Consider the following 26,966-nt stretch of genomic DNA (forward strand, 5'->3'; position numbering starts at 1 on the left):
TTAGCGGCACATATGGGAGGGCCACAAAATCAGGATGAAAGATGGTCGAGGGAGATGGGGGTTAGGCCCCTTATTTTTATTAGATGAAGTGGCGGTGAAAGTGACAGTAGGATGAATGAAGTGGGGGTAAAAAACAGTGAGTGGCTCAAGTGAGCGTATGGGCCGCGTGTTTACTCAACTGAGATAGCTTGAGTTAATGTGCAAGGCGAAAGTAGAATCTCAAAATGTTTGCGGTATGCGGACAGAATATTTTGTCGATATTTTCAGATCCCTTCGTTAATATAGATGTCTCGTGGGATGTGGATGCCACGCCCACAACTGATTAATATGCTACTGTAATTGTAACTACCGTAAATTATGGATAGGCTACTCTTGGGAGAGTACATAAACCAAACACCGCCATAACTATATTTATTGCAGGTTGCATTATTTTCTATGAGGAAAACAAACTTGTATGCCATTATTTTACATACATTCTGCCTCATCAGAAGAAGAAATAAGCCAGTATGCACAAAAAGCTTTTTTTAATTAAAGAATGATGCACATCTTCTTGCCCCCTTTCTGTCCCCGCACCTCATGCCCCTGCAAGACAACTAAGTCGTGGATGCAGTTAGTGGAATGACCAAGCATTTCCCTCTGCCAAGTGCACACAAGTGGAACCACATAACAGGGAAGAAAAAAAAAAAGAGTCCTCTAAGAAAGTTTTTAATGCTGAGTAGTGTTTGGCCATCATAGGAGGAGGAGAGAAATGAAAAGAAGTTATTCATGACAAAGAGCCAAACTATGAGGAAACCACGCTTGTGTCTGAGGCAGGCAGTGGGAACGCCGAGCACAGTCTTAGTCTCAGCTGTTGTTCCAAGCTACACATTTATCACACAAGCACTTCCCCGGCTGGAAAGGACCCTCGCGGGCGTCCGTGGCGGGGCGCAGACTTGCTCAAGTTACTAGATGACCCTGAACCCCAGAGAGCGGCAGGTCTGCGGGATGAAAAGAGACCTTGTGTTGGCCTCTGTCTGTCCATGTGACTTTAAGTGCCGCCCCACGCTAAGGTAGTTGTGGTTCCTTGAGAAAGAGAAAAACTAGCTGACAAATATTTGTGTGCAGCATTCGCATTATGGTCCATAGGAAGAAGAGGAAAATTGAACTGCGTGGAATACGGCCTAAAGCTATTAAACACACTGCATTCTCCTCCTTCACATTCTTCTCTTTGGAAAAAAAACAGAACAGGATGGAGAAGGTAGAAGGAGTGGGTGAGAAAGAGAGGGAGCAGACACCAACCTTCACCGTACTAAGGAGCATTGTATGTCGCACTTCAGTGAGCTTGCCATTATAGCAAAGCTTTTCCAGGTTTTGGCCATCTGTCACTTTTATGAACAGTGCACTAGGAAATTAGGTCTTTGGGTTGTTTGGCTGGGGGAATAATGAGCCACTGAAAATGATTGTTATAGATGACCCCTTGGCATTGCTCTCATATGGAGCCAATCAAGATGCAGCTTCAGAGGCCGTCTAACAATCAGGGATAAATCAATTGTAAGTTACGGGTCAGGCATACAGACCGGCCTGGGAACAAGGTGGAAGGGATATACTACGGAAAGGAAAAATACGGAGGGGCTTAAACTGTGAATAATTTATGCCATAGCCATTTCAATGGCTCCACAGTAAAATGTCGCGCATCTTGTGACACATCGTCAGACTATATTGTTAGCGTTAGCGTTGGCTTGTTCTTCTGATTTTCAAATGTATTTCTTAGCGAGATGACAGACAGAATAGTACCCGTGAAATCAAAGAGGATGGAATGAATTTTATGGAACGTAGGAAAGCAGGACAATAAGTCTTTGCTGTTGTGGACAAAAATAATAAAGAGGAAGAACAGTATGTACAGCAGAAAGTGAACTGCGTGTCGTCTGCAAGTAGAGTGACTCACAGTCACCCTTAAGGCTGAGGACTTGTTTTATGCTTTTCATTTTCAACTTATTTCTATACTTGCATGACAGTTATTAATGTGAACATTTCAATGTTCAAGCTCTATGTACTGGCTGAAGTTCAACCTTGGCGATTGGACCAGTCAGGTGAATTAAGCAGGGCTGTCACAATACATTTGACATGCCGCAAAGAAGCGGGATGCGTTGGCGGGGTGGGGCGGGCATGGGACACATACAAGATGAGACACGGATGAGCAGCCCAAAAAAAACCCAAAAAACTGAAAGGTATGTATTCCAAAATGTCTATTAGTTAAAACGCCAAGCCCTCTTCGGATGTCCCTCAGACAAAACACCTGATAAGGTCAATTGTGAGCAGCATTCCTCAGCGCAACGTGTGTGTGCCGATGAGGGCACGTTGTGTGGTCAACTGTGCGCAGCCAGCTGATACCACCAAGACCTCACAGTCTCCAGCACAGTTCCCACGACTGTAATACAAAAGCAGAATAAACAATGTCAGCATGGACATGTATGCCATCTTCCAAAGGTGCGAGAATACGACCGCAGCCTGCACACAAGCCACAAGACATCCACTTCATTTGAGCTATTGTGCTCTAGTGGAGCTCATTTAATCATATGCTAATAAAAGGTGACAGGGCTCACTAATTACACTATGCAACTCCAACGTTGTACTCTTTACAATTCTTGGAAATGTTTGTATCCAGTTGTTTGTTTTGGAGGCGTCTTTCATCTTTGATCCCACAGCAAATATGGAGGAATGATTGCAAGTATAATTACATTTTAATGTGTATTCAGAAGTGGAGATTTTCATTCGTTAACATGGATGAGTTGACAAATATAAAAAAGGATAAGTACTGTTGACATTAATACCTTCAAACAGTGAACAACTTTATTCGAATCCAAATGCAAAGTGCCAGTCAAAAACAAATTCAATAAACTTCCAAGATGGAGACCACCATAGCATGTTTGGCATTAATTAACTCCTACTCTGTCCTGTGTGCTTCAAAATAAATACAATTAAAAAAAAAAAAAGATTATAAATGAATAAATAAATAAAAAAACACTTCAATAAAGAAATAAAGAAACAAATAAAACTCTTAAAAAAACATGAACTATTTACTGCTCATTAACTTTAACTAAGGAGGTGAAAATGAGAAGAGGATGTAAGCTCCTCCACTGAAAAAATATCTTCTTCCATAATAACATGAGGAAATTCTGGTTCAAATAATTTGTTAAATTATGTATATTTCTTTTCTAACTCTTTGGTTGATTTAGGCAGTTTCATACAATGTGATGTCACATTGTCCTTTAATCAGATAATAAGATAATAAATAATTTAATTAAATAGATCAATTACATGAATTAAAGATTAAATAATTCAATAAAAATTCAATATCAAATAAAATAAACAAACAAAAAAAACATTATGTTGCAGTTCTACAGGGCAAAGGTAGTTGTGCGCGAGAGTTCACCATGGAGATGGCTCTCGGGAAGAAACTGTTTTTCAGTCTGTCAGTCTTTGTTTTGATAAAGCTATAGCACCTGTCAGAAGGCGACAGGTCGAAGAGGTGTGAGCTAAGGTCTCTACACTCCAATCTGAATTCGGCCGTCGTGGCCAACAATCGTGTAGGCCAAGAAGTCAGCAGAAAACACACTGTAAAAGTCGACAGAGACGCCAACTACTCTGGACCTTCTGCACATGAGTGAGAAGTAGTTCCCCTCCATGGCGGAATAGTCAATGCATAGCCAAAGATGTGAAAATTTGTGAAGTTGATTCAGTTCAATTTTCACCGTTTGTCCGCTTTCATCACCTCCCGTACTCGTCCAGTGCGCTAACTGACAGTGATCATTTGTCCCAACAGCCCGTTGCAAGCCACCCCAACAACAGTTCAATAAAAAAGTCAATTTAAAAACCCACCAGTCATTTCAATATGTAATTGCAGGAGACGCAATTGCTAATTATATTACATAGGGCACGCCACAGGTCGCTGCAATCCATTAGTTCACCACTAGATGGCAATAAAATGTACACACTGTAACTTTAAAAGATTAATTTGTTACATAGCCACGTTTGATCATTTATTAATTGCCTCGCTAATGCTAGACCTTGGGAGTTCTTTCTCATTTGTCAAGAGCAAAACGACAACATTCAACCTTGCTTTGTGTAATGCACGGAGCCTTGTTACACAACGTGAGAAAAATTGTTCGTGAAAAGGGATGTTCTTAACTTGAGGTACGACTGTACAGTCCTTCAAAACAAGTATAGAAAGCTCACACTAGTCAAATTAACAAACCGATCTAGGGACATCACCTTTTTTCCATAATTTTTACTCTGTAGGTGTGATGGCAACGTATCCCAATGCGATAACTCATACTGTCATTTGGTATTCCTTAAACACAGTAAAAAAGAAAAAAAAACGGGATTGCTTTCTCATAAAGCCGGTTGTCAATTCAGCAGAAAAGCACACACAGAAAAAAGAGGAACAGTCCCTCCAAGGTCACTCCCAAGTCGCTGTCTTACATAAGAGCATAGCAGCGGCAACATATTTGGTGCGGATCCGATGATCAATATTTCATTACGCCTCTCTTGCTCTCTCACGGTTACCTTCAATCCACTTTCTACATGCAGACATCCGGTTAGTCTGGTTTTGTGTGATTTTGGCGTCGTTTTCACTCCCGGTGAACTTCCTGACAGTTGGTCCTCTGGGCTTTCGACAAGCAGATTGGGAATGCCAGTACATCCTCAGGTCATGCAAATGTGGCGTGCCATAAATGTTAAATGTGAGTTCCTTGCCAGAGAGCGGGGCGGCTTCAGTATGTCTTTATCTTTTACTGTTATTCACGCCACCTGTCCAGGATCTATCTTATCTCATGACTCATCTTGATGGAGTCTGTTTGATCTGGAACTTGTGTGAGACCATACAACCTGGTAGTGGATATGCTGCACACCTCCAGGTGCAGTGGAGAAGAAATGTAAGTAGAGTAAAACAGAGGAGGACAAGTAAGATCATATCACAGTGGGGCTGGCTGGTAGAAGGGATGTCGCGTAGCATATCACAGCAATGCATTCAGATTTGTACACTTAGTGAGGTAGAATAGCTAATTCAACGGTTTCAGCCACGAGAAAATGACGATTATGGTATAAAGTTGAGTGCAAGATCATTTTCACCTCAAATATGCCAGGTGCAATTTCCTTCATAAATGAATCCCAATTTATTATTTTAACTCAGCTACTTGCAGTCTTTGCTCAGAGCGGGGACTCAATCAATCTAATAATCATTCCATTTCAAGTCAATGTACCGGAATTATTTTCAAGGTCACAAAGAAGTTTGTGCCTTTCCCATCCAAATGAGATGTGGGCAAAACTCTTGACTAATCGGCAGTCAATCGTGGTATAACGGGGGTGTCCTGCACGGCCAGCCACCTCTCTGACTGAACTGATGTGCCACTGTCAGTGGTGCCATGACCCGGATTGCAAGAAAAGCTTTTTTTTTTAAGGACATGAGTGTAATGGTGGTGAAATACAGTGGGTGTACGTTAGTGAGTCTCACACCAGTGACGTCTCAAGAGTGTCCTTGATGGCAACCTCAGCGGCTGTTTTGTTTAAAAAGTGAAGCCATCTTGCCGGCTCGTCTGTTGTGGTTCTTATAGAGTTTGCTCGCTACTTCGTGGTTCAGATTCAAGCAATCATGGATTTTCATTTGTGTCCAAAACCTGATATATTGCGGTTTTACCTGGCAATTTTGGCACATTTTCTTGCTATTTTTCTTCCTTCTAAGGGGAAAGAAAGGGGACAGTGTACAGTTATTTTGTGGGATCTCTATAAAAGGGGGCATAAAGTGCCAGTCCTAATGTAATGATGCTGTCCAAATGGCACACCCAAACTTGGCCTCAAACCCATGCGCCACTGTCCTCACCAGACAGTAATGGGAGCTGACATAGGAGCTGGACTTTCTACTCTGTACTTTATGGAAATAAATTTTACTTTTTGTAACTTATTTTAGAGTTTTGGAGTCACAAAATTCAAATATTTGAACATCATCAACATATCAGAACAGCAATGGTAATGTTTTAATGTTATCGTCGGCATGCGTGTTGAGTGTTCATCACAAACAAAACACATTTTCCTGCTGTGGTATTGTTTGTGCTAGTCAACATCATGTTGCTTCACATTCAATACATCCATTTAATGGATCAAGATGAAACTTTGCTTTTGCAATCATTACATATTATTACTAGATATTATTTTTAATTAATTAACAATGATGTAAACAATTGGGCAGTTATTCAAAATATCGGATGCGTAACACGAAATATTACATGGGCTCCCACTAGTGGCATGTGAATGAATCACCAAATTACACGCTCAAACTGTGCATAACGTCACAGTGACTTCAATTTTTGGGGGGGGATTCAATACAGTGCATTTGTTAAGTATTGTACAGTTCAGCTGTATTTAACTTTTGCATGCAATCATTCTGGGAATGCTTAGGGAAATTTTTTTAGTTGCCCGACTTGTTAACCCATCCGCCCTCCTGTGTGCAGTTTGCATGTCCTCCTTGTGCTTGCGTGAGCTTTCTCTGGGTACTGCGGTTTCCCTCCATATATATATATATATATATACATATATATATATATATATATATATATATATATATATATATATATATATATGTATATAAACATACATATAAGAATAACTGAAGACTCTAAATTGTCTTTAGTTGGGAAATGTGAGTGCCAATGGTTACTTTTCTGTTTATCGTCAGGGAGAGGCTCCAGCACATGGGTGATCCTAATGAGGATAAGCTGTAAAAGGGAAAAAAAACGATGGCTGGACAACATTATTTAAGTAATTTGTTTTCATTTTCCTATATTGAAGTGCAGTCCTCAACCGGTGCATTATGTTACAGTAGCTACAGGAACAAAATTATAAATCCTTTTTTGAGGAATAAATATTCTACATCATTTTTGATGAACACGCCCCAGTATTTTAATGTTGGCCATTGTGGCACTACTTAGAGAGTCAAATATTTTTGGAGTTGGTAGTTGGTGTAAATAGTTTGAGAACCATTCATTTACGGCATTGGGTGGTGGTCTAATGAGTTTGCTTGGCCCGGTACAAGTTTTTAGGCTGTGAGAGCAAGCTGGAGCCCTCATCCTCTCCCACACAGACATAAACTCTGAACCTTCTTGCTGTGCGGTGACAATGGACTGACAATTCATTGTGTCCCTAGCTCATAGTCAGTTGCCACATAGTCATTATTCAATGAACACACACACATGCACAAATTTCTGCACATACACAAACTGCTTGCAATCCAAAATGTAGCTTCTGAGCCAGCAACTTTTTTCATTTCTTTTCACTTCTGGTATTATGATGAATGCTCTTGGCATGAGATAATATGCGTATGGCAGGTGCTGTATAGGTAGTGTATTGGGCATGTTATAACTCACACAAGACAAACATCCAAAATAGTGACTCCATTCCTACTAATACAGCACATTTTGCACGAATACAAATGTTCTCAAATTAATAGCAAAAAAATCTACAGGTATGTTCTGGGTAACATCTTTGAATACATGCACACACAGCTGATACAAGACCATGCTTGTTGCTTGAATTGCGTACAATGTCTATTAAAATATCTTGAGGGGAACAACCTGCTGCCACTGCTCGCTGACAAAACTAAAAGAAGCAATCTGCAATTGGCAGTGACAAGAAGAAAAGCTGCAAGTGACAAGTCTCTCTTAAAAGCACTTCACGGCAACCTGTTGGCAATCCAGTAAGATGACGTTTTCTAATTCTTCACCCCCCATTAGGTGACAAATGTTGCTGGTGTGGTTTTGAAGGAGATGAAAAGGGACATCATGCACTCAAGGGTGCAACGGACTGACAGAAACCAAACCGAGACAAAGAGCTTTGTGTTGTGAACCACAATGTCTTGACAATCACGCTCAGACAAAGTGAAAAATACCCTTTTTTTTTATTTTTCATTTTTCGAGAAATTTAAAATTTAAACTAAACATACAGAATATTACAATTAATTTGGCCGGCGTACTGTATTTTAATGCATTCTATTTGCATTTGAACGGCAACTTGAGTACGGTAAATGTTTTACTATTTCGCATAGTGATCGCTAGTGATTGATATTACAGAGCTTTTGTATGAATGACAACCTCACACAAGGGCATCCACGTGTCATAAAAATTATGCTCTATTATGTTTGCCTGGAAACGTTTTTTGTCGTTCGTGAGCAAACAAGGAAATTGGATGATCTCAACAAAGAAAGTTTACATAGGGAGGAGGTTGTGGCGGTGAGTGTGGTTTAATGAAACAGTGGACTCTTTCTAGTAGTTGAGAAAGAATTATTTAAAAAAAATAGAGGTTAACCCATAACTATTACCACATCGCGACAAATCATGTATAGTTCTTTTTAGGGCTGCAGCTGTCGAATATTTTGGTATTCCGATATCCTACTGAAGATTTTATTGAAAAATCAAGTATTCGCATAAAAAACAAGACGTATAATTTTGCTTGGTTCAAGAACAATGAATACATAATAGAAAAATCCACATTTCATTTCATAAGGAATGACTTTTCATTTTCGCTCATCATCAGTATTTGTTTTGCCTGCATTTAAAGTGTACATAGCAGCTAACTGTATTGTCTGAATATTAGCAAGTCAGATTTAGAGTTGTGAGACAAAGTAACGCCAGAACTACAGTCGCAATTTCGCCGGCCGGCTTAGGGAACCCCTTTGAGGAAGCCTGGGTTGTTAAGAATTTGTCAAGAATGTGTCAGGCTGTCAGCATCAAAGTGTGCAGAGTCAGTTTCGCTAATTAAACTGCCTTTGAAAAGAAGTCGGACGGCTCTTGCTCGGTGTCTGTGTCAAGGTCCGGGTTGAGGTAGGTGAGGACCCAAACGCAGGGAAGCCAGGCAGGGGTAACTTAAAGGGCATTTAATAACAGAAAACAAAAGGCAAACGAGGAACTTGGAAAAACTGGACAACGACAGGAAACCAACGACAGGGACAGGCGACAGGAACAGGAACAGGCGACAGGGACCAGCGACAGGGACCAGCGACAGGGACCAGCGACAGTGAAAATGACAATGAACCAACAGGAACTGAAAGCAACCAGGGAACTAAATACACACAAATTGACGAGACAACGAGGAGCACCTGGACAAGACACGGAGGGTTGGAAGGACCGGATTGGTTAACACAAGGGCTTGGGTAAACGAACACAGGTGGACACAATAGACAAGACGAGACAAGACACAGGAACAAGGCCAAAACATGAAACTAAACCAAAAATAACAAATACAAATCATGACAGTCTGGGGCAATTGCTTAGTGGCTAGCTGCTAGCCATGAGCTGCGAACACTGGGAACAGGTGCCGGAATTTGCACCCTTAATTTGCGATCAAACATGACAATCAGGATGACATCGTGTTGCTGTAGGAGACAATGGTTTGTGATTGCAATTTAATCTTAAACTGGGCTCGAAAAATGCAACATCCAGTCAGGGAGACAAGTCAAGTCAGCTGCCACAACACCACATGCTGACAATATGCCAACAACTTCAAAATAAAAGCATACCAAAGCATTGATCTCCATGTAATAATGCATTTGGGAAGATTTTATTTTGAAGTTGACTACCTTGTCATCGAGTTATCATCATGCGTAGCATCGCTACAGCCGGCTTGGCTGTCTTCCCAAACATGCACACCAAATAAACAGCCACCCGAGGCAGAAAAAAAAAATCCTCAAGCATTTTTTTGATCCAAGGTACTCAAATGACTCGTTTCACCCCCAACTTCATTGCCATTTTCTTATTTGTTATTTAGTTAGTGGGATTGTGTAACAGCTGCTTAACAAATATCCTCAACACCACTACATGAATATATGTGACTTGCAATGACAAGATTCCGTCATATGCAGGAGTTGGGCATATACAGCAGAATATAATGATGCTGAAAAAAAAAGGATTGCTTGGCCAGAGCTCTAAACAAGTATCAATGTCATTATTACTGTAATCGCTAAAACAGTATAACTTCAGATAGATTGATAGATAGATAGATGAGCAAAGGGAAAGAAGAGAACGCTCAGCTGTACAAAGGAAAAGCCTGGATTAAGTCATGAGTGGCAAGCGACATAGGTTGGATTTTTAACGAGTGAGATCACATCCTTTTCCCTAAACAGAGGAGGAACTCATCTTGGGGTGGACACGCCACTATCTGTCTGAGTTTGTGCAACAAACGGGATATGCAGCCACTCACGCAGGAGGCTTCACACATGTCGGCAAACTACACACAACTGGAGTGCGTGAGTGTGGGTGTGTGTGTGTGAATGTGTTTGGGTGAGCCGGGGTGGGAAGTTCATTACGTTCATTAGTAATACGTGTGTTGATCGTTAACATTTGTTTCTGCATGTACTGTCGCAAGAGATGTTAATGAGCATTAGAGTCTGCACAGATTACATACAGCTGTCTGTTCCCGAAGAATTTTGAAGGGAAGCAAACAAGAAGAATGCTTATTTTAGGATCATTTGTGGGTTTATGGTGACTTTTGCTCATCAAAATGGGTGTCTGTCAGTGACGGATTCGGTTTGTGATGATCGTCAATCTTAAAGAATGTCTCGTCAGCAAAACGGGCATCCTTCAGTGACGGACTGACAGATTCAATATCAATATTTATTGTTATTTTAATTTCTTTCTTTTTTTTTTTTTTTTAGATCATGGCATTTTGAGTAAGTGAACGACACATTCCAACAATTCTGGGAGTTTCCGAACAGTTCATGTGTAGCAGAGTGCATTTGTGAATGAACCGACACTCATGAGAATATCTAGAAAATGATATCACAGAATCCATGCGCACATTACAAATGACTAATAGCAACAGCACTGATGTCACTAAACACCTTTGTAAAAAAATAAAATAAATAAATAAACCTATTGTATTTAGTGGATTAGACGATATGCCGTCTCCTTCTAAAGTTGTTATATTTTGTAAAACTGGGAAGATCTGAGAGAGACAAACATCTTTGGCTTGACATAACAAAAAAAAAAAAAACATCACAATTTCATTTTTAATACACCACACGACTACAATAATGTTTGGCTCAGCATTGTGAGAAAATTATCGATTAACAGCATGTTCATTATTGTGGTTCCAAATGCAACTATGAGATGTTTTGAACAGTTCGGTGAAGCTATTTAACTGGAAAACAAGCCCGCTCCATCTCTCTCTCCTCCTCTGTGGACCAGACACTATTATGTGTAAACCATACAATTAATAAACCTCAGCATTTGGTGAGCTGAGCGACGACGGTGCAGAGATGGAAAATGATCTCCTCTAATAGACTTGACACTGTATGGAAGAAGTTGGTACAAGAGAGTAAAAGAAAGAGATGAGGGAGGTAGGGGTTAAATAAGAGCGATTCTTTTTTTTTTTAAATCTTGGATTGGGAATTATCTTCCCTTGTACATTTCCCCTCATGTCTATTTAGTCAATTTCTCTCCATCCCCTCCCCTCCAACACCCCTCAGCAGACTGGCCTTTCACTTTGGGGGGCCCTCAGCCTCCCTCTCGGCTGACCAGGGAGCTTTCAAGGTACCCTGATGGATGCTAATGTCGGACTCTTTCAGATCGTTTTACAGGCGGAGCCTTTGATCTGCCAGCAGGCCTCTCTCCACGGGCTCCCTGTCCTGAGAAAATGTAAATCCTCACCTTACAGACACCTGTGAAAAAGCCCTGCAGAATGGGGGCACAGAGCAAGTTGCTCTAAAGAAGAAGAGAAGACACTGTAGATTGCAGTGGCGTGTCAAAGAAGGAACGCAGAATGGAGTGTTGAGGAAGGAGTGGCGAAAGTGAGACACCGCAGCTAACAAAGAAGGAAACGAAGAATGGCGACCAAAAGACGGCCAGACAGAAGGGACAAGGGCGAATGGTAATCAAGGCCGGATAAAGAATTGCTGCGAGGGCAAAACAAAAACAAAAGTTGGAGTAAAACAAGGACAAAAGTTCATCTAAAGACCCAGCGTGAAAGACAGGAAGACAAACGGTTGGAGAGACAAAGCGAGACGGAAATGGCATAGCAAAATTTGGGAGCGCTTAGATGTACAATTTCACTCGGTGAAGAGAAAGAAAAAACCAACGCAGAGAGACAGAGGCGCCCCTGCTGTGGAGCTCACTGGGGGGGGGGTCGCTTCTGTTGGGGGGTGAACACACGTAGGAAGGAAGAAGTGCTAAAAGGAGGCAAGTACAGTGCAAGCGACAGAGAACGGCAGTGAAAGAGGGCCTGGCTGGCCGGTAGCGCTGTGAATAGCGGGGCTGCTGTTGGACAGCTGGCTGCAGCTGATCAGAGGACAGCCTGTCAGGACAGAGCGCTTGTCTTCCTGCAGCCAGCTGTTCCGTCCGGAGGCCCGCAGTGACAGCACAAGGCTCGGAATTGATGAGCAGAGGCGCTCGATGGAGTGCAGTAGTGATGTTAACCTTTGTGAAGTGCTGCTCTGTATTGCAGCTGGCACCCACTGTATCCTCTTCTAAGAAAAAGACAAATAGAGGAGGGAGCGTTCAACAAGGATTTATGCTTATGTGAGCTTCTTTACGCTCTCTGTCCTTTCTTCCATTCTTCCGTCTCCTCCATTCGAAGAGGAATGACATCTTCAATCCCTCCTTTTTCTGGACCGCTTATCATGTTCAGGGTTAAAGGGAGCTGAAGCATATCCCGACAGGTCACCGGTGAATCAGATGGCACATACACAGATGAGTGAGAAATCAGTTGGGGGGTTTCTTGTGTCGAAGAATTGTGACAACATATTCAACAGGCACATAGTTGTAGGAAATCTTCATGTTATAGCTTATCTGTTATAACTATAAATTTCCCTTCATTTTGAGGTAATATGTCCGAATGCGTCCTTTTTCCCCATAAAGTGTAGCATTAATTAATAAATCCATAATAGTAATCATTCCAAGCAGCTTTAACACTGATTGTTTTAGAAGAATTTGTGTGGTCCAAATCCTGTAATGCTTTTTGCAGTGAGTCTTCATTGCGCCATCCGTGGAAGAGGAAAGCACTGGGAAAAATAAAACTTCCCAAGGTCAACGTGCGCCCATGCTAACATCGCTAACGTCGTCTCGGGCCTCTTCACTGATCACCACTCATGCGTCCTTTCATGAGCGCATACTTCTTAGTGCTCTCAACCACACACCCCGCCGTTCAGCGTCCGTCTCTCTCCATCTTCCTGTTGTCCTATCAAAACAGGAATGATGTCATCCACCTCGCAACTCTGGATAGGAAGAAAACCCAGTCCAAAGTCCACAGTAGCTGCATCCTCGTGTCTGCATGTCTGCTCGTTGTCAGTCCGTCGGTCTGGTTGAAGCGCATCCGGCCATCCTGACTCCCCTGTGACTCGGCAAGGCCTCTGTGTCAGGAGGAAGGAAGGAAGGAAGAAAGGCCCTGCGGTCACACAGGAGGGAGGATTTGGAGAAAGGGAGGGAGGAAGCGTGCGAGGGTGTCTTTGCTGGACTTGATCCACTCCATTGGAGTCTCTCACTATAGAAGGGCTGTTTGTACAGGGACAAGGCCAAACGAAAATGTGTGTGCGCATGAGTGTCTGTTTAAGTGTGTGTGTGGCTCCAACAGATCATAACACATCGCTGGCGAGGTGACTTGTGTTGGGCTTTATTGATGTGATGTACTGAAAATTGAATAGCGGTGTGGCCTACCTTAATTGAGTGTGCGTCTTTCTGTGAGTTTACCACTCATGAGAGAGTGGCAGCTTACCTCAGTGGAAATTCAACTGAGTCATCGTGTGCACACTGTGTGAACACTGGGACATGCATACTTGCACACATGTACACACACACACACACAGCTTCCATCACCTTATGTGTGAGCAGAAAAAAAAAACACTCTTTAAATCCATCAAGATCGCAACAGATCATTTTTGTTTTGAATTTGTCATTGGAGGGCTGGGATTCAGAGAGAGACACTTCCTGGTGTGGTAAGTGGGGGGTGCTTATAGAGTTGTCACATGCTGATCTGCCACAGAAGTCCTACGGACAAACTTCATTGTCACTGCTTGATTTGTTACAATTACATTACGTAAAGGTGCATTCAAAGTCCCACTTTTGCTTGTGCAAAGAATCAAGTTGTGGTGAGAGAGGTGGGTCCTGTGCATAGTAAAAGCTTTCATAATAGCTTACAAGCACTTGTGTTGTTTGGAGATGTTTGTGGTGACTGGTCACAAGTGCAGCACCTGCGTTTTGTCTTCAATAGTTTAATAATGTAATATTTAATAGATGGCAGCGCATGTTTGCATGTGCAAAACATTAACCCTGATTTGTCTGCCAATAGCAGTTAACAGTTAAATCATAAATCAAGACCTCACTTCCTATTGGGGCAATATTGTTTTGTTTGATCTGTGAGTTTTTTTCCCTCCATTTTTCCGTGTATACAGCTGATAAGACTCACAGGGGCTTGAAAAGGCACACCCTTGCCTTCTCTTGTTCCACGACTAAAAATAAGTGGTGAAGTAATGTAAAAAACACTGTTCTATTTACATTCTGGTAAGTTACAGCCTCTAGACTGCGCAGCCCGCCTGCACTGTTGAATCTGGGTTAAATGACAAAGGGGAAATTTCCCTGCCTGTTGTCTAGCAGTGGGATAGGAATAACAGTTGAGTGGTGGAGGTAGAAGACGAAACTACAGAACAGAGAAGGTCAGTGAGAAGGGAAGAGTCGACTTCACACAAAACATGAAGAAAATATTGCACAGCGAAATGCTCAGTGATTGTGCGCTTATGTGCATTTCCATGTCATTCCTTCCTAATAGCCAACAGAAGGTTGTGGGTGGTGTCGGGGGTTAAAGACAACACTGATTGCTAGAAGGATGGCGCAGATATAATTCTCTGGGGCTGAATTTATGAATGATTGGGATCAGAGGCGCACGTGGATGGATGTGTGTGCTGGGCTAAGTCCCTGCCTGGCGTCACGCATCCCCTCTGACAATCACGCCATTGCCGGTATCCTCGAGCAGCGATCAAAGAGACAGCATGATACCAAATGCCAAATGGATGTTTATGCTTTGAGCTAAACACATCGCGTCCATAAGCAGCTATAATCACGGTAATGGGTTTTTCACAGAATGTACAGCGAGTTCAACGAAAAGAAATCATACGACTCTAGTTGTCCTTAAGGTAAACTTGCTGCAAGGTATTTTCACACATTTTTCAAAACGCTATTAGAACATAAAGCCATCGGTGTAAGGATTTCTTACACAAGTAATACAATCACGGCACAGATTGCTTTTTGCTTTAAATCTAGTAATAAATATCAAAGATATAGGAAGAAAAAGCTGACAATATGGTACCCCTTCAAATCTGTCCACTTTTCGGATGCACAAAGTTTTAAAATCAATCATTTGTGAGTCCTTGACCTCAAGAGATGAACCCAGGCAGCATGTCATGCTCTTTTCCCTGACTTGAATCCTTGTTTAGGTCCCATGTTCCTTAACTGCCGTTAGCTGTTGTTTCCAAAGGGCATCATCAATTTTCCATGTTATTTTCTTTGATGAAAGTTCCTTGACACAAACAGACTGTACATGATGAAATGGCCATTAAATATTATAAAATATCCTTCCGATTTATTCGTGCATTTAGAAATATTTTTTTAAAAAGCTGTGATATTAAATCAATAAAAATTAAATACTAATTTAAATAAAAATAAATAAAATCGAGCTAAAACAATCCGATTTATTGGCCAAAAAGTTCAATAAATGTTCAAACATTGAAAAAGTTACATTTTAAATTTTAATTCAATGAAAGTCACAGAAGAAAAAAAACTGTTGAGTGAACTGTAAATAAGACTTAAGTGTTGAGTGAATGTCTGCGACCATCTCAATTTGAGATGGAAACAATTTAGACAGTCTTGGGTGAGTAAAATAACCTTGATTAAACCACTTAGGGGCCAAGGGAGACCGTAAGATTACAAGGGGGTTTAATAAACCTATGCAGAGCGAAGCAGCATCAGCAACAAAGCACTTTCTCCATCACGTAAGTGAATAAATCCCCTTAGCACCCAAACCTCGGAAAAAAAAGAAAAAAAAACAAGAAGTCAAATGAGCTTGTTTGCATCTTATCACCAGGAAATAGCATTAGTCAAATTGTACTCTTGGGCTAAGGCTTGAAAGGGATGGCATGGCAGTGGCCATCATTAGCCCCGTCCCCTGACAGGCGGCCTGCCTCTGATCCAGAGCCAGAGCTGGGCAGGAAGGCCGAAGGTAGGCAGGAGAGGGTGGGCAGCCCTGGGTGGGCTCCTCCACTTGGGCCCTGCTAATGGGCCAGCAACCATCAGGCTGGTATGCCGGAATGTGTGCCGCCACAGCTCTTGCAGACGTCAGGGGATTTTCAAAAAGCAGGACCAGATGATTGCAGAACTAAAAAAAAAAAAGAAAAACAGAAAAAGAAAAGGGGGCCTACACCGGTACACTGGACCACATGGCTCCTGCCTCAATCACAGACCATCCACCTCTCATCTTCCCATCTCTGAGTGAAGTGAAGCCAAGCGAGCATAACGGGCTGGTTCTGCTTGGTCTGGTCTAATCTCAGCACTTTTCTTGTCCATGTTTCCTCCTCCTCAGTGGGAGCAAAATAGCGCAATGGTAGCCCACATTGTTGTGCACAGCTACTATTGAGAACAGTCTTTTCCCAGCAGTTTAGTGTATGCCAGCTATTTTTCCCATGCTCTCTCGTCATAGAACCTATTTTGGGGCATAAATGGCAATAAAGCAGCTGATACTGCAAAAATAACTCATGGAGAGGTTAAGAAATAAAAATAATATGCATTCAACGAATAAGAATGGTTTCTCAATATAGCAGCACTATTGTTTTTCTTTCACTCCTGTCTGTTCAAAACGTTCTCCCACCACAACTTCTGTTTTTCGGCCCATTATGCTGCAGCATGGCACGATGTTTCCCGTCAGAAACAATGAGCCAATCTTAAAGCTGAGTGCCATTCTATATGACTCCCAGTGAGACCAGTGTGATGAGGTGAATGGCTTTTCTGGTCTCAAGGCAAACCTGCCGGTTCAAATAGTGGCTTTGTCAATGGGAGAAGGCCACCAGGATTTGATGAAAATTGACATCACACTGTGGCGTGACGGGGGAACCATCAAAGTCTCAGTGTCAAGTGTCCAGTGATGAGACACCCTTTGTACTGTCAAAATGACGTTGTACGGTGACGAACAGGGGGAAGAAGAAAAACAGGATACCAAGGAAATGTAAATCCAAAAAGAGCAAGAACTACAACAAGAACTTTTTTTTTTGGTTTCCAACTGATGTCGCACCTGACCTCAAGCAGTAACTAATATCCTCGGACGCCATCCACTTGTCAAGTGCTGCAGATCTCTGTGACTGACTCAACCATTCTCCACACTACAGACTAACATTTGATTAGGCTGCGCATGGCTTCAAGTTTTGTCTTTTTTTTTTTTTAAATGCAAAAAAAGACCATAAACCATGATGCCCACCACGCATATCTGGCTACGCCTCGATATAAATGCACCAAGATTGCATTCGGCCACCAGTGCAGCAAGAAAAAAATTCCGTCTAGTTTTTGTAACCAAATTTATAGATGAGATAGGGTGGCAGGCGGGTACCTCCGGGTGGCAGGCAGTAAGGAGCCCAAGCCGTAGTTGATCGAACGCTAATTATGTCCAGCCAGATTTTCGGCTCGGTGTCGCGGTGCGAGTGGCCGTCAATTTAAGATAAACAGGCCCTCAATAGTAGATCAGCTTGTTGAAATTTCGGCTCTCAAAAGAAAAAGATCAAGATGGACGAAAAGGATGGACTAACATTATACATTTCTTGATCACGTTTATTTTGACAATTTCTTGAAACTGATCGGGAACATGCAACAAAACTAGTGCGAGACACACCATGAGATCAGCCCGGCAGAAATTTTCTTAATCACCGTCACTATTTGAAAATCGAGAATCATTTCCACATTATCCATTAATCTATGCCGCTTCTCCTCACGAGGGTCGCGGGCGTGTTGGAACCTATCCCAGCTGTCTTTGAGGAGTAGGCGGGATACACCCTGAATTTCAGTGTAAACAGAAATTGTTGATGACCGTGTTGATATATTACTGCATGTGTACTGTATAAACAAGAGAGGTGGAAGGATGACGGAATAACTTTTATGGCTGTGTTGCAAAATGCCCAGAACCGCTTGGTAGTTGAGACAGGATGAGGATGGGTGGAAGACAGGCAGCATTTGTGCGTGTGTGTGTGTGTCTTTAAGCGTGTGTGCGCGCATGTGTGTTTGTGTGGATCAGGAGCAGTTATAATGGCAGTAAAGCAGATGTTTCCTCTGTTTGGTATTAGTACATGACCATGAAGGGAAAACAGAGGCCAAACCCAAACGATGCACTAATCAGCTAACGAAGAGAATAAGCACAATAGGTTAAAACTAGCGATATCAACCGTGATAAAAAACATAAATGTTGTGCTGTGTTAAATTTACATCATCCACATTTTTTTTTTTTTAGGATCATGCGGAAAACTTTGATAGGCTAATATTACTGATTATGTAGAGATAATGATCATGAGGACGTAAGAGTTAGATTTTCTCTTAATACTTCCTTACGATAATAATCATCACACAGTACTTGCAAACTGCTCTTAGCTATTAAATCTTCCATTGAGTGTTCCATCGATTTTTTTGCAGGTCAAACACAGACCAATCCCTGTGATTTGCTGGCAAGCGGATGCCCCTTTCTTTCAACCAAAGGAGCAGGCTCCAACTCAGCCACGAGTCACGATGTGTTATACATAACAAATGGATTATTTTGACCTTTTTTTTATTATTAGGAAATAATTTCATCGTTTGTATACTGTCATGTAAAAAGTGTAAAAAGAAGTGAACAACTAAAGAATGATACAATTTAAAAACAAAAATATGGAAGAAGGTGGCTTGCTTAGCTTTGAATGACGTCTGTGATGGATGTACATGCCGTGGTGGATGTTCAAAGGGATTTTGCGGCTTGTGTTGGAGGAGAACTTCTTCACATTACAGCACAGTTCAGCATATTTTCAGAATTACGCTTTGGTTTTTTTAATCTTCACTAATTGTCAGTCATTGTTATAGACACTTTGATATGCAGATTTCAGCAATGACGTATTTGTTTATTGGTAGTCAACATCACAAAAACAAAATACAATGAGAGAATTAATCCTTTAGAGTTCTGTGAGATTTGCTGAGGTCTCACGCGTGAGGCTGCTTTGACCTCCGAAGTTTAGGGTGACTTTAGAAGTCAAAGCTTGGTCCCTTTTTTGGTTTGTCCGTGCTGTAACTAATTCATTCTCTAAGCATAAGCTGGAATTCATGATAAAGATAGGTGACACAACAGCCTAGCACATGTAACCTATCAAATTATTTGTGCCAAAGAGGCCTAATCTAACATGCAAGTGCTCTTCCACTGCTGATGAACATCATCCTGAGAGACAGTGTGCTTCAGTACAGTTTTCCCACAAAGAAATGCAATCAGATTTAAAAAAATAATAATGAATAAAAAACACTCTATTTTAATCATAACAGAGAAACCTCTGTTTACATTTGGGGTTTCCATGGCAGACAACGACACAATCGCATCATATTCCGATCATTGTGATACTGTAAATGACTGTAACAAGGTCATGATGCCCCTACTTGCCATTATGTGCGTTATACAGTATGCATCTGCAGCTTGCCTCGGAAAAGCTCTATCTTACAGGAGCTGATGAAAACCTCACCAGCTCGATCAAGCGTTCACAATATGTAGAACAACACTTGTCTTAACTGCACAATTCACAAGGAAAATATAGAAGGTGCTGTAAGAAAGCATTCCGGAATTAGGTCCAAATGATCAATCGTCTAAGTTTTTATGATCGACAATAACCATCATATACATGACAGTTTTGATTGGACAAAGCCTACCGACCAACATAAATAACAATAACTAGCACATACTCACAAAATTAGGTCCAAATGATCAATCGTCTAAGTTTTTATGATCGACAATAACCATCATATACATGACAGTTTTGATTGGACAAAGCCTACCGACCAACATAAATAACAATAACTAGCACATACTCACAAAAATGAGCTGCTCACATCAGCAACGTTTTGTTCATCAATATAAAAAAAAAATATATATATATATATATATATATATATATATATATATATGTAGTAATAATATCATGTAATTTATCTTACCTGAGAACTCCCAAGGCAAATCCTGCATGTTTCCTGATGGATAGGGTCAGATTCCTAAAGGAAACAACACACAGCAGGAGTACAATGAACACAGTGGCGGTGTCGAGGATAAATGATATAAAGGGATGACATTTTACCTGCCTGGAATAAACAGACACTATGAGCTGTGACGCATTCTAAACCTTGTACTTCATTTACATTGATGAGAAATACTACCAAAAAAAAAAAAAAACTTTTTGAAACTGCCGTTGGAAATTCACTGAAGAGATAAACAACACTTCTTCACAAGAAAGTAAATGTCATAGTGTAAGTTTCATGTGACAATAAGACACATGCTCTTCAGATGGATTACTCTAGTTGTCAATTTCAGTCAAGGCAGGCTCTCAGCACAAAAATATGGAACAATAACAATTGTTTTTGTTCACACAAGTCAAACAAGAATCCTCTATCAGGGTAAATGTATTTCTTTTAATTCGATATTGATCCTTTCTATACTGGCAGCATATTCCTCAGCAAATTTTCGACTTTTGAAATTTGGTTTGGTAAATGGGCATGTCTTTCTGAAACGCACGAAAGAACCTTTGGGTTTAGCTGCATTACTGAGTAAATCATTAACTGTACTATAACAATAGACATCTGCACTAATACATCACAAAAATATGTTTCTATTGCAAATCTGTAGACGTCACAGCTCAAGGTGGAAAAAAAAAAGAATGCGGAACTAGGCTAATAATTTTTCCAGCAAGTTTTCTGAAGGGAACACATAAGGAACATCAACGCACGACCATGCAGATCATAACAACTGCGAAGTATGGTGGAGGGCCCATCTTGGTTTGGGACTGCTTTGCCTCATCAGAGACTGGACACGATACCAAGGATGGAAAAAGGAAAGTTTATCTCGACATATTGCAGGAGAAATGAAGACTTTCTGTCTGCCAACTGAAGCTTGACAAAAGATGGGGGATGAATCAGGACAACGGCTCAAAGGACAGAAGTAAATCAACAACAGAATAGCTTCATCAGATGAAAATATACCCTCTGGCATAACGCCGTCAGAATCCTGACCACAACCTGATTGAGATGCTGGTGCATGACCACAAGAGAATGATTCACACCAGAACATCCCAAGAACATGGCTGACCTTTTGTTAAAAGAAAGGATCCAAAATTCCTTCTGGCTTTTTAAAATCTGCAACTACAGGAAACATTGACGTTGTTGTTGCCGTAGAAGGCTCAACCGTTTTTAAAATCCAAAGATTTGCATAGATTTCCCACCTTGCAGTGGGATGTAAATATTGACAAACTAATGATTATTGCTTTTGTAATATTAGTTTAACAAGACTGTTTGCCGATTGTTGTTCCTTAGATGAAGATAACAAGACATTTGATCATCATGGAAAAATTCATGGTATTTCCAAAGTGTTCACAAGCCTTTTCTTGCATCTGTATTTATTGTTGATTCCAATGTTCTAGATCAGTTGTTCTCAACCTTTTTTCAATGACATACCTTCCGTCAATTTTTTTTTCCAGCCTAGTACCCTCTAACCAGAGCAGATGAAAAAAAAAAGACTTAATAGAGAGAGCAGTGATCATCAGTATTTCAGTCAGGGTGAAAATAAATTCACAATCGAAATTGTATCGAAGTACACACCCCAATTCCAATTAAGTTGAGAAGTATAAAATGTAAATAGCAACACTAATGTTTAATGTTCAAACTGATGAACATTAAATATCTATGGTAATTATTGTTTCGGTGCAAATCTTCACTCACAATTGAATCTGACGCCTGAAAGACATTTTCAAAAAGCTGTCACAAGAGCATGTTTACCACTATGTTCCATCACCTTTCCTTTTAACAACAAATAATGCAAATTTAGGAACGGAGGACACTAACTGTTGAAAGTGTGTTGATGTTTTGACCATTCTTGCTTGATGTATAACTTCAGTTGCTAAACAGTCTGAATTTGTTGTATTTAACTCATCATAACGCGCCACACATTTTAAATGGGAGGCAGGTCTGGACTGCCGGCAGGCCCGTCTAGTACTCAGTAATGTTTTAACTTCAGTGGTGTTGGGCGGAATCGCCGGACTTACAAAATGATCACTTTTCCCGTGACCCCCACAACATTTTCTGAGCCCTAAATATCGCATCATCAAAGAGAACAATCCATTTCCAGCATTTTAGATTGGTCGCTAATTTGTAAAAAGAGCATCCACGCTCGAGGGTTGACCAATAGTATCTAGTTTTGGGGGAAAAAAATCTGATCCTTTCAGCCAGACGCCAGAAGTAGAGGTAGCGAGGAACAGTGTTAACTGACATGTTTTTCAGAAATGTTTCTGTGCCCACGTGGCAAATGCCCGTTTTTAATGCAGAGCCACCAGAGGGATCGAAGGTCACAAGCATTCAATGTTGTTTTTTAGCCATTTGACGTTCTCCGGATTCTTTGGCAGTTTTGATGATATTATGGATCACGGGTGATGAAATCCCCAAATTTCTTGTAACTGGACATAGACAAATATGGTTCTATTGGACTGTTGGACAATTTGCTCATGCAACCTCAACCCATCCTTGCTTGTGAAAATGAACCTTTTGGGGATGCTCCTTTTATAGCAAATCATGACATTGACCTGTTTTGAGTGAACCTCTTCACATATGGAATGTACCAAAAATACATTTTTGGAGCATTGCTCTAATTAATAGTCTTTTGTTGACCAGTCTCAGCGCTTTTCTAAAATGAGTTGCAGGCATCAAATAAAAAAAAAGAAAAGGAAAAAGAAAAAAACTACGTTCATCAGTTTGAGCATTAAATGTCTTGTTTTGTATTCAATTGACGATAGTTTGAAAAGGATTTGCAAATTATTCTATGCTGGTTTTATTGACATTTTACACATCATTCAAATTTCATTCGAATTGGGGTCAGTAGAACTTTTTGAAAACACACTTATCATTTCTTTTTGAACACTGAAACTGGTCAGAGAGAAAAGTGACATCAGCAACCAGCAACTGGCCAGGCATGCATACAACAATCCATCCATCCATTATCTGAGACGCACGCTTCTTCTTCTCACGAGGGTCGCGGGCGTGCTGGAGCCTATCCCAGCCATCTTCTTTTTTTTTTTTTTTAAACAAGGTCGTTGACATATTCCGAAAACTAATCACTAATCAAAATAACATGTGAATACATTGGGACTGTGAAAGCAGAATTAGATCCCAACATCTTCAGAAGGCACGAAATGAAATGGGATGAATGAAGTGTAGACATGAAGGATTTAAGATCCGGCATTGTCTGAACGCACTTTAAATAGCTTCCATTATCCAGCCTTGTCTTTGAAACCTGAACTTTTGGCAGGAGTCTCTTGACAAAAAAACGACTACCACACCTGATCATTTCATTCATGACTAGTGCCGAATCAAATTTGATTGGATTTAGTTTTATTCTTTTTTTCACATGATGAAACAATGCAGCAGGCCTGTTGATCTGGTTCTGTCATGCTTTTGCTTTCATTCTCCCTATGAGTCCAAGAATAAGTTTTCTAACAATGTACCAGCAGCTTTAATGTTCATGTCATGTCCTGGAAAGGCTGCAGCTGCAGGAAAAGGCCACACAGGGAGCTACATACAAAATGCTTCAGAGGAATGGAAGTCTCCAATGGCCAACAATGCTCGACTCGTCACTTCAAGTTTTTAATGAAAAGAAAAAAAAGCAGCTGCATTTTGTTTTACCAGTGTTTTGGAAAGTCATGTGTGATGTTCCTAAGCATGAAGTTCCATCCAGGTGGGTAACAACAAAGAGAAGTTGGGCGTTGGTAGGATCGTAGACATCCTCTAATTTCCGAATCTTTTCATTCGGTTCCCCACTTTGATTTGAGAACTTGAGTCAACAGGCTGCCCTGAGAGTAAAAACGCTTTGGTGGCGAACAATTTGTTCAGGGAGGGTTTGCCCATCTTTTAAACCTTGGCTTGATGTAGAAAATATGCTTCTTAGCAGACTTCAGCGTTGTCTCTTTTGTTAAGCAGTTCATCTGAGGCCTGTTAGGAATCTGTTTGCCCTTTGCTTGCACAGCCATGTTGCATCAGGTGACACAGGATACAAAGAATGACAAATGAATGAAAAAGCACAAACCGGCTGTTGACAGCAGTTTCAAATATTTGAAGAAAGAGGAAACATAACATAAAGGTTTGCAAACACAAAAGAACACTCGTGAGATATAGTGCTTTCCGTAACGTGAACAATGTATGAATTATTGTCCTGTTAATCCAAACGGGTACCTCCGTGGAAAAAATAGCCAAGGCTGATGGTTGATAAATTGGATGCTTTAAGTTACCTCAAGTATCAAGCGATCTGATATCACAAGTCTGACTCACTCCCCCAGGCTTTATACATCAACACTTCAAAAACTACATAACAAAATAAACCTTGTGACAACATTCTTGAGGCAGTCACAAGTCCCGCTATGGAAAAAAAAGAAAATCGAAATATGAATGTTAATAACTAACATGAATGGCCAGGTGAGCGCTACGCAGAGAGGCAAGAACGCATTTTGCATCTGGGCAGGGAGCTGAGGGACATAGAAAAAGTTGAGCAAAAACTATGGAGTCCATTGCGACAAAAGTAATCCATCAGATGTGTTGTGACCCCACACAGTGTCATGTGGTCTCTGAGGGTCCATCCAAATCCCAAACTAGCAGGTGAACCCTGTGCTGACAGCTCAGCCTGCTAACCTTCGCGGTCCATCTAGCATTACCCCCCCCGGAGTAGCGCACCACTGGAGAAGGAAATGACACGGTCATGGAGGTCAAAGATCGACTCAGAAGATGCATTTCAAATGTGTGAGGAAAAGAAGGATTGAGCCGGCTGCCAAAGCAGCAGCCTGTTTTTACTTGTCAAAGAATCTTGACATGAACATTTTTAGCCAGTAAAAGTAATAGCAGCTGCCTGGTCTGATGTTTCCGCTCCTCGGCATAGTGAGAGATGAGATGTACATTATTTGTATAAAAAAAGATAGAGGGCCTTATTTTCGCAGACAGGCGCACGTGCGCTGGGCGTAAAAGTGGTGCGTCTTCATTTTCATGCCAGGGCGAGTTTAGTTTACAGCGGTTGGGAAATTTTTCTGTTTTTTTTTCTCACACCAGCATAGTGTCTAAATGCACCTATACTACCCATTAACATTTACTAAAGTGTTACAGTTCAACACCCAATAGTGTTAAGAACATTTTTAATGTCTTTCACATGTATTTTTAAGTTAAGGCTTTTACAAATGCCTAATGCGGATTGTGCAGAGAATAAATATGGAAAAATGCTTTCAGTGCTGTCAGCTGCTGGGGAATGAATGACGATGATTATTTAAACCTGATTTAATGCTGAATGATATTTACAAACTATCGTGCCATTTTAAATGACGATAGATTTCCACCGCCAAAGAATGACCATGCACACAAAGTGTTACTTATTCGTCACACACACAAAAAAAAAAAAAAAACAACTGATCCTTCAAAGAAAAGTGCTGAATAATGGGACCATATGCGTTGAGTATTTTGGGAAGCTTCATAATGGAAAATGTATGCAGTCGACAGCGGTATACCTGCAGTTTGGCATCCGCAGATTCATATGTCTGTGGATTTTTAAATTTTTTTTAAACTTTTTTATTTGGGGGTTACCCCCCAAACCATAACCCTAACCGAGTTTCCAAAATGCCCCCCCTTCAGCCTTTGTAAAGGTAAATGTGAGGCAACAACCCATATTCAATGGAAATATCTACTCAGGATGACATCACGTCTTTGCTGTGCGTAATAAATGAAGCGTCTGAGTGGCTGAAATACTACACCAAAAATGCCCACTTCATGCTTCATATTTCAAATGGGATTAAATTAGAGTCAAACATAAAGAAAACTGTTCCTCAAAACAATTTTGCAGATTCACGGACGATGGCATTAGTCTCCCAAGCACCCTTGTGGCGCAAATAGTGGGTTTCTGATACTACAGACACATCACATACGTACCAGATTTATATGCACATGTAAGAAGCCCAAGTCGGATTTGAAAAAATGTAACCATACTGTTCACACAGCATGAAAAAGAAATATGATACGTGTCAGATATGGCCCAAAAAAATTTGAGCTTCAGTGTGAACATAGCTTAAATACCATAAAATCAATGTAATATTCTCTGGTCAGTAGATCTCTGTAAAACTCTGAAAAACCAGAAGTTGAGTCTTAGGGCCACATTCTTGACCTCCACTCAGTGAAATGCTCACACAGCACGTGGCTTTGTGCAGGCTTCGCCGATGGCTCCTTTTAGGAGTTCTTAATGGGTCACACGCACAATACACTTTGTGTTACCAAGCAGTAAACCTCCACTGAGGGGATCGCTGGCGTCACCAGGGTTCAGGTGAAGGAGAGGGAACTGAGGGAGAATAGAGCCATGAATTGGGCGAAAATACCGGGCTGAGGTTCAGACACAGCGTCACATTTACCACACGCATTCACCTCCACCATGAGTTAATGTCACCGACCAGCGGTCTGACCAATAAGAGTCGTTCACAACAAGAGACTCTCCAACAAAAACATAAGAGGTCATGTTGTAAATGAAAGTGCACCACAAAAGCGAAATCTTAACGTTCGAGGGACAGACGCCCTCAACCGGTAACATGAAAAAACAGAAGCAGGATGGTTGAGTTAAATGCCCACTTTTGCCAGGAATCATTTTTTGCCCTTTACTTTCAAATTGTGATCCAACAGAGCAGAAACCAAACAGACCAA

The 26,966-nt window shown here is 41.0% G+C and overlaps 1 long non-coding RNA gene across 1 annotated transcript in view; it reads right to left on the minus strand.

The window, feature by feature from the left end:
* The window catches only part of LOC148335299 (uncharacterized), a 126,749-nt gene that overhangs the window by 16,714 nt on the left and 83,069 nt on the right, over positions 1 to 26,966 (minus strand). Inside the window, exon 2 of the long non-coding RNA XR_015844112.1 lies at positions 20,208 to 20,261. This is a non-coding gene — a long non-coding RNA (uncharacterized LOC148335299). The remainder of the gene's footprint in view (positions 1 to 20,207; positions 20,262 to 26,966) is intronic.

This window comes from Idiotropiscis lumnitzeri, chromosome 6 (genome assembly GCF_059441095.1).
Source record: "Idiotropiscis lumnitzeri isolate Australia: NSW breed Sydney's pygmy pipehorse chromosome 6, RoL_Ilum_1.0, whole genome shotgun sequence".
In the NCBI taxonomy this organism is placed as follows: domain Eukaryota; kingdom Metazoa; phylum Chordata; class Actinopteri; order Syngnathiformes; family Syngnathidae; genus Idiotropiscis; species Idiotropiscis lumnitzeri.